This window comes from Eulemur rufifrons, chromosome 8 (assembly GCF_041146395.1).
Source record: "Eulemur rufifrons isolate Redbay chromosome 8, OSU_ERuf_1, whole genome shotgun sequence".
NCBI lineage: Eukaryota > Metazoa > Chordata > Mammalia > Primates > Lemuridae > Eulemur > Eulemur rufifrons.
In genome coordinates this window covers 18,527,199-18,534,591 of record NC_090990.1, presented here as the reverse complement: position 1 = coordinate 18,534,591, position 7,393 = coordinate 18,527,199, and the positions used below count along the sequence as shown (strand labels likewise).

The 7,393-nt window shown below is 61.6% G+C and overlaps 1 protein-coding gene across 2 annotated transcripts in view; it reads left to right on the top strand.

Annotated features, from left to right (window-relative positions):
- Positions 1 to 740: 740 nt before the first annotated feature.
- The window catches only part of AHDC1 (AT-hook DNA binding motif containing 1), a 64,025-nt gene continuing 57,372 nt past the window's right edge, over positions 741 to 7,393 (top strand). Inside the window, exons 1-3 of one of the 2 annotated variants that reach the window (XM_069479642.1) lie at positions 741 to 779; positions 1,026 to 1,161; positions 1,394 to 1,491. The gene's annotated coding sequence lies outside the window, so the exon portion shown is untranslated. Of the gene's footprint in view, positions 780 to 877; positions 1,162 to 1,393; positions 1,492 to 7,393 lie in introns of those variants that run through there. The other variant, XM_069479643.1, reaches the window with a different exon arrangement.

Sequence of the window (7,393 nt, the reverse complement as noted above, 5' to 3'; positions counted from 1 at the left end):
AGCTCAGAGCTGTTGAATCTGAATCCTGCTTCCCGACACTACGCAAATGCTCAGCAGACTTCGGGAATGGGGGCGTGCGTTCTGTCTGTGGATTAATCCGGACTTTTGAGCCCTTGTTGCCCTTGGACATGTAGGAAAAATAGGAGTTGGAGGGGCTAAACCCAGAGCTCGGAGTTTGAGAGGAGCGATCGCTGAGTGAGAAGGAACTGGCTGGGGCTTTGAGGTTTCCCGGAGCAGCCCTCCTGCCATAAATTCTTGCGCTTTGCTCAATAGGAAACGTTTTCAGAAAGGGAGAACGCCCTCAAATTGAGAGAGCCGGTCCTCTCCTCTTTCTCCTTCCCCTCGCGTTCAATTGGGACGCCCCAGAAAGTCGCAGCCCCTTTGGCTAATCCCCTGATTCCCTATTCCACTCCCATTCCATTCTCAAACCCCGCCCCTTCGCTCCCACCCGCAACCTCCGCTCGATCCAGAGCCCCCCGCTGGGGACACGGAACAGGGGGAACACTCCTAATCCTTGGGGAGGATCGGCGCCCCTTGGTGGGTGAGGGCGCGCCCCCGCCAGAGGGGCTCAGGGCACAGGGTCCCCGCGGGCTCCGGGCCGCGCCGTCGGAGCAGCCGGTACCGCCCCGCCCGCCCAGCGCGCGGAGTGGCCGGGGCGGGGACTACAAGTCCCGGCGTGCCGCGCGCGCGCTCCCCCCTGGGGTTCCGGATGGTGAGCGGCGAAGGTAAGGCGAGCTCGCAGAGGCAGCGGCGGCGGCGGCGGAGACGGAGAGAGGCAGGCAGGCAGGGCGAGGGCGAGAGACGGAGGGAGGGAGCGAGCGAGGCAGACCAGACAGACAGACAGGCAGGCGGGCGGGCAGGCAGAGCGAGCCACCCGCCAGGCTGCGCTCAGCCCCGCTCGCAGCGGAGAGAGCAGAAGGCAGGAGGAGGGAGGGGAGGAGGGGGAGGGAGGGAGAGAGGGAATCCAGCTACCACCACCCAAAGCCAGCGTCTGCTTTCTGTCCTCATTTCCTTTTCCCACCCAGCTTGGAGAGCAGAGAAAGGCAGAGAGAGCGAGAAATAGAGACAGTCTGAGAGACAGACAGACAGCCAGAGAGAGCGGGAGGGAGGAGGGCGGAGGAGGAGGAGCAGGAGGACTACGCGGGGCGCGTTCCCTCCCAGGTTTGCAATTGGGGGGGTGGGGGCGGGGGTGCCCAGCGCTGTGAGAGTGTGTGCGCGGCGGGGGGGGCGAGGGGGGCGCAGAAGGAGCGAAGGAGTGATCGAGGTGGGGGGCGCCGCGGGAGCTGGGGGCCGTGTCCAGCGGAGTTAGCGGCGGAGAATGTGAGCCGAGGCGCGAGCCATGCTGTCAGCGACGGCGGGCGGCTCAGGGCTCCTCCACGACTCCTCTCCCCAGCAGCCGGGCGCCCGCGTCGCTGCCGCCGCCGGAAGACAGACGCCCCCCAAAGCCCCTCGCCTGGCTCGGACCCACGGAGCCGGCAGCCCAGCACTCCGGTGAGTGGCGCCGCCTCCCTAGCCCTAGACCCCCGCTGGGGACCGGCCGGTCGGGCTCTTTTGTGCAGCGCACCACGGGGGGGCCCCGCGCCCCCCGGTCCGGTCCGCTGGACCTTGTGGCTGCGGTGCCCGCGGTGCGATCGGTCTTTGTTTCCACCGGGGCCCGCGGCTCGGCTGGGCTCGGCTCGAAGCCTGGCAGGCAGCGCCGGGAAGGGGGAGGGGGAGGTGGACGGGGAGGGGGGGCGGGGAGGGGGGGTTCTCGGGTTTCCTGGCCGCCCCGCGGCTCCCCCGGCTCGGGGGCGAGGTGCGCGCCCAGCGCTGCCGCGCGCCCCCTCCTCCTTCCCCCTCCCTCCGTCTTTGGATTTAAAACTGCAATTTGCTCTCCAGCTTGCTGAGAATGTTGGGGGGGGGATGAAGGGGGGACCGTGGGAGCGGAGAACAAGGCTGGATTTTAGGATCGGCGCTGGGAAAAGGGGAGACTGCGGAGGGAGGAGCCCCTCCTCTCCAGCCCCCAAATCCCAAGGTTCCGCTGGCTCTCTGGGAGTTGAGGGGCGGGGACCTAATGACCCGGAGGGGGTGTGGGGCGGAGGAGGGATTTGGGGGCGGCCAGGGCCGGAGGGGTTGGGCCGCGTGCCCGGTTACCTGGCGAACAAAGTCGGCTCACTTTTGCATAAATAAATAAATAATCTCCTATCAATGCGTTTCCTCTGGGGCTCTGATTGAATCGGGCCCCCTCTTCCCCAGGGGGTGGGGTGCTGAGTGACAGCTGTCAGCCCCCTAGGCAGGGAGCTGGGGGTGAATTGCTGAATCTCTGCTTGCTGGCTGAGGGCGCCTTCCCCTGCTGGGTCTGGGTCCCCGGGCAGAGCCAGAGGGGCAGGGGGCTGGCTCTGAGTCTAGGAAATAACCTTGTTTCCTGTTCTACAGGAAAAGAGACAGCAACCTAGAGTTTGGGGGCTGGGGATGAGGACTGATGGGAGCTGGGGGGGGTTCCCCAGCAGCCTGACCCCCCCCCCCCAGCCTCCTGCCAGGCGAAGGGGCCAGCTGAGGGAGGAAGGATGTGGGCCTTGCTGGCCGGAGGCGGGAGCTGGGGCTGTCCCTGAGGCGGGCAGCGGGCACAGAGCAGGAGGAGGGAGAGAGAGAAGCGGGGGCGGGAATTCTCTACCGCAGACCCTGGGGGCCAGGGCCAGATGTGGAGGGGTGGGGAGTCTCCCCTCCCTTCCAGCTTGGGGGCCCTGAGGCTGGGCTGGGAGGGGCTGAGCCTGGTGCCCTCGGTTCTGCACCAGTGCCTGACTGGCAGGGCCAGCTGAATTTGGGTCCAGGCGTCACCCTGGGAGGCAGGGCTGGGCTGTACCAGCCCTGTCCCTTAGCACAAGGAGGGACCCTTGGGGGGCCTGTGCCTGTCTGGCTGGGCAGGCGTTTCCCGCCGGACCAGTTGGTGTCAGGTGGGACTTGGCCCCAGCTCCCTGGGCAGAGCTCAGGGTGTGAGGACAAGCTTTGCCTCCGGGTCAGGGTGGCCACATTTTGTCCGCTGCTGCTGTTGTCGCCGCCGGCAGGGCGGGGGCATGTGCCCAGGCCTGGGCAGAGTCCTGCCAGGGGCATTTGGGGTGTTTCTATTGTTGGCTTGTTCCTGTTCCGTGTGGCCCAGTGTGTGTGGCTGTGAGCTGGGGCTGTAAGTGAAAGATTACCAGTCTGTCCATCCCTCCCCCTCCAGCCTGAGGAGGCAGGCTGGGTTGTGGTGGTGAGCTGTGGGGGGACCCCCCAGGTGGCATGTGCATGCTGCTTGCCATCTCCCTCCTTTGAGCAGATGTATATTTATTTTTATAGTAATGGAAAATCAAACTGGATAGTAAGTTGAATTCATTTTTTTCTCCTGCTGTGTCAATAGTTGGAGTAACCCCCAGAGACTGGTGAACTTCTGGCCCCAGAGCCCCCATTCTTCAGAGGTTGCAAAGACCGATGAGGGCATGAGCTTTGGGGAGCCAGTGGGCACCAGTACAAACTAGTGTCTTGTCCCTCTTCATCTGGCATTAGGGCAGGTGCCCAGGTGGGCAGGCATTGCCCCCTCCCTAGGCACCCCCCACCCCAGGGTGCAGTCCGCCCTCTCTAGTCTGGTCAGTGCCTAAACTGTGCCTGCCCAGGCCTTCAGGGACATTCCCCTGGTGGGCTCTCTTCCTCGCCTGGGCTCCCGGCCCACGTGCCGATATTTATTTTCTGTAGTAAAATCCATTTTTAATGCCGTTACTTTTGAAATAATATAGAGAGAAACAAATGTGATGTGTTTAAGTTGCCCTCTGTGAGTTTTTAATGTGATCTATGGCTGAGGTAGTGATGGAAGGAGCTGTTGGGCTTGGAGAAATTTGGTGTCATAAAGAAAAAGAGCTTGCTGTTTATTATGGTTGTTGGGCTGGGGGGTCTGGAACAGGGTCATGGGGCGGGGAGCCCCAAACACCCCCGGGTGCTGTGAGTAGACAGCAGAGCTTCTCAGTTTTAGTGCGTGAGGGTTCCAGGATTATTTTGCATTGCTCCCCAGCCCTTGATGAGGCTTTTTGGGAGGGGGCTTGGGAGCAGGGGGTCTTTGTCTCCCCCCTCCACGTGCTTAGATCTTGGCAGAGAGGCTTCTGGAACCCCCTGCTGAGCTAAGTGGAGGTGTACTGTGGGGAGGTTGGACTTGGATTCTGAAGGAGATTAAGGGATGGGGTCTCAATTTACCTGATTGTTGTGGCTGCGCTGAAGGCTTCAGGGGCAGACTGTCCCTGGCAGGAGACGTTTGGGTGGGGGGAGCTGTTCTGGACTGGCAGAGCCCCAGAGGGACATTGCTTGTTCTCGAATCAGCCTGGAACGCTGACTTTGAACCACTATCTCCTCTATGCCTCTGTTCCCCATTGGATAGTGATTTCCTCCTGCAAACCTGACCTCCCTCACTTAACCCTTCCCCGCTCTGTCCCTACCTCCAGGTCAGCTTCATCTTTTTTGCTGTTTTGTTTTGTTTTGTTTTGTTTTTGTGGGGTGGGGGTTGTAGAATACAGAGCTATGTGTCTCATGCCAGCCACCCAGGGGGCTGGGAGTGCCATGCCTGCGTACCAGACACCCAGGCCCTTCGGGTCTGGCTGGGTGAGGTCAAGCAGACTCACTATTATGGGCTGGAGCCCAGCTCTGTCTCTGGGTCCCTTGGGTCTCCTGGGACAGAGCAGGGAGGAGGAAGCCAGAATGGGGTGGAGCTGGGGACTACCGGGAGACAGTAAGGGTAACATTGTTGCTAATGCCAGCAGATGGGCCCCCCAGGGAGGTGGGGGAGAGTGGGGGCACGGGGAGGAGAGAGACCCAGACAGCCACATGCAGGCGAAGAGAGGGAAAGATGGAGACTGAAACAAGTGACAGAGAATGAGAGGGAAGAGGCAAGAGGAGCCAGGATTGCAGCCCCTGGAGGTGCCGGCCTGGTGACCAAGAAGGCCTGGGAATATACCACTCCCCACCCTGTGGCCAGAAGGGAGGCACCACTAAGGGCCTCTCACCCAAGATCAAATGCTGGGGTTGTTTTTGGAGTAGAGACAAGCAGATGTCTGGGAAGAGGCAGGAGGACAGGTGGGGGAGAGAAAGGGAGAGGGAGAATCCCACAGGAGGAGGGAGAATGGGGGGACTGGGATTCCAGAGATCTTGACTAATGCTCCTGGCCCTAAGGCAGCATCTCCCCTCTGCCTTCCCCAAATGTCTGGGAACAGAGCTGAGCTCTTCTTGGGACCTAGGGGCGGGGCCTGAGGCAGGTACAGCACCCCACAGGTTGTTGGATGCTCTGTGCCAAGAGGCACCCAGGTTATAAAAGCAGGGAACATTAGGGTCCTCGAGACACCAGGGGCATCATCCAGTTGGATTCCTCCCCCTGCCTTGTTTGACAGGCAGAAACCAAGTCTAGAGAGGGGACCCACTTGCCCAGGGTCACAGCTACCCTTGGCAAGGCCAGGCTGGGACCTAGGCTCTTTGCACTCTACTTCACTGTAGTTAGAGAATTGGAACAGCTGCAGGGGGCCTCCTGGGTGCGAAGGGGGGGCTGGAGCCCGGGGAGAGGAGCAGGCGGGCACCCATGTGGCCAGAGTCCCCCCAGGGGAGGGGGAGGCGCCGCTGCTGGGAGAGAGGGAGGGAGGGGAGAGAGGAGGGGAAACAGTGAGTCAGGCTTCCAAGAGCTGAGGATGAGAGAGCCAGAGCTGGGAGGAGAGGGCAGGGAGGGCTGCTCAGAAGGGGGGAGCGGGAGGGAGGGGGCCCAGCCAGGGGCAAGGAGATCTGAGAGGGAGGGAGCCAGCCCCTGGCCCTGCCCCAGCCGAAGGGCTGTGCAGAGGGTGCAGCCCTTGTGGACTTTGCCAGTGGCAGGTCAGGAAGGAGCCAGATTCTGCCCCTACAGCATCCCTTTCTTTCCTCATTCTTCATTTATGACCCCACCCCAGCTTCTCAGGAGGGATGACCGTGTCCTCCCATCCCTTGCTCTTGTGCCTCAGTTTCCCCATCTATTGCAGGATTTGGACTGTGAGCTATTGGGGAGGGGGTTGGGGGTAACAGAGCGGCCTGGGATCTGTGTTGAGGGATGCTGTCTCCAGCTGCTGGCTTTGTGCTGGGGGCATGGTTGGAGCCACCAGTGCAAGGTAGGGTGCAGGTCTCTGGGGTAGGGCTCCTTGTTGAACTCTCAGGGTTCATGTTGCAACAGTGGCTGCTGGCATGGGGGGGTGGACTGGGTGGGCGGTGAGCACTGGGGTGCCCTGTGTGCATGGGAGGTGTGGCCTGGCAGTGGTAGGTGGGCTCACTGGGGCTTCTCAGGATGGGCAGTGCCCAGACAGGGCCACGGTCCCCTTGTGCCCAGAACCACCCTCCGTTGTTGTGGGGGAGACACTAGTGTGATCCCCTATGTCTCTGTGGCTGGGAGGTGGGAATGGCCCCGGTGGAGCTGGCGAGAACTGCCTGTACGGCTCCTCATGGCTGGAGCTGGGACCAGAGCAGAAGGGATCCCCAGGGACTGCTTAGAAAAGAGGAGGGAAGGAGCCCCCCTCCAGTCCAGCTGACAGGAAGCCCAGGCTCCCAGCCCCTCCTTCCCTCAAGGCCTTGCCTCCCCCGCCCCTCCCTCCTGGATCCTGCATCTCTTTCATTGGCTAGGGATGGGGAAGGTGGGCACTGAGGACCTCTCTCTCTCTCTCTCTCTCTCTCTCTCTCTCAGGGCCTGCCTTTGGGGGAAATAGAGAAGTGAGGTCCCTGCCCCCTGCCCCCTATACACAAACTCAGCTGCAAGGAGGCCGTTTTCTCTCCTCTTTCTGCTTTAGGGTCCTTGGCCTGGGAGCCCAGGGGAGGGGCCGCTTCTGCAGCTGGCTGGTCCCGAACTCCCAGTTCAGCCCAGCTGCTACTGAAGTTTCCAGAAGCTGCAGCTCTGCACCCCCTCCCCACCCTCTGAGCCAGGAGAGGCCTTGCTGACCTGGGGGAGGGCGCCTTGGGGAATGAGTGGGCACCCTTGGAAGGACTAACACAGACAGCCAGACAGATGGGTGGTGGAACAGATGGACAGAGACACCCACACACAGACAGACGGAGAGAGACGGACAGATGGACCAGGACAGGGAGAGACGGACAGACAGAGGTGCTGGCAGAAAGAGGAGGAGTCAAAAATGGAAGGGCTGGGGAGAGAGAGAGACAGAGACTTAGAGTCAGACAGGAGAAGGAGAGAGATGGGGAGAGACCGAGACACAGGAAGAGATAAAGAAGGGGGAAGCCCAGACAGACAGAGAGGGAGGGAGGAAAGAGGAGAGACTTGAGGCTACAAACCACAAACAGGGATTTGATGAGAATCTGGAAGGTGTTTTCTCCCTCTTCCCTCCCCAAACCCCCAGCCCAGCCAAGTCTCCATTCCTTCCACCCCCAGCTCAGTTTC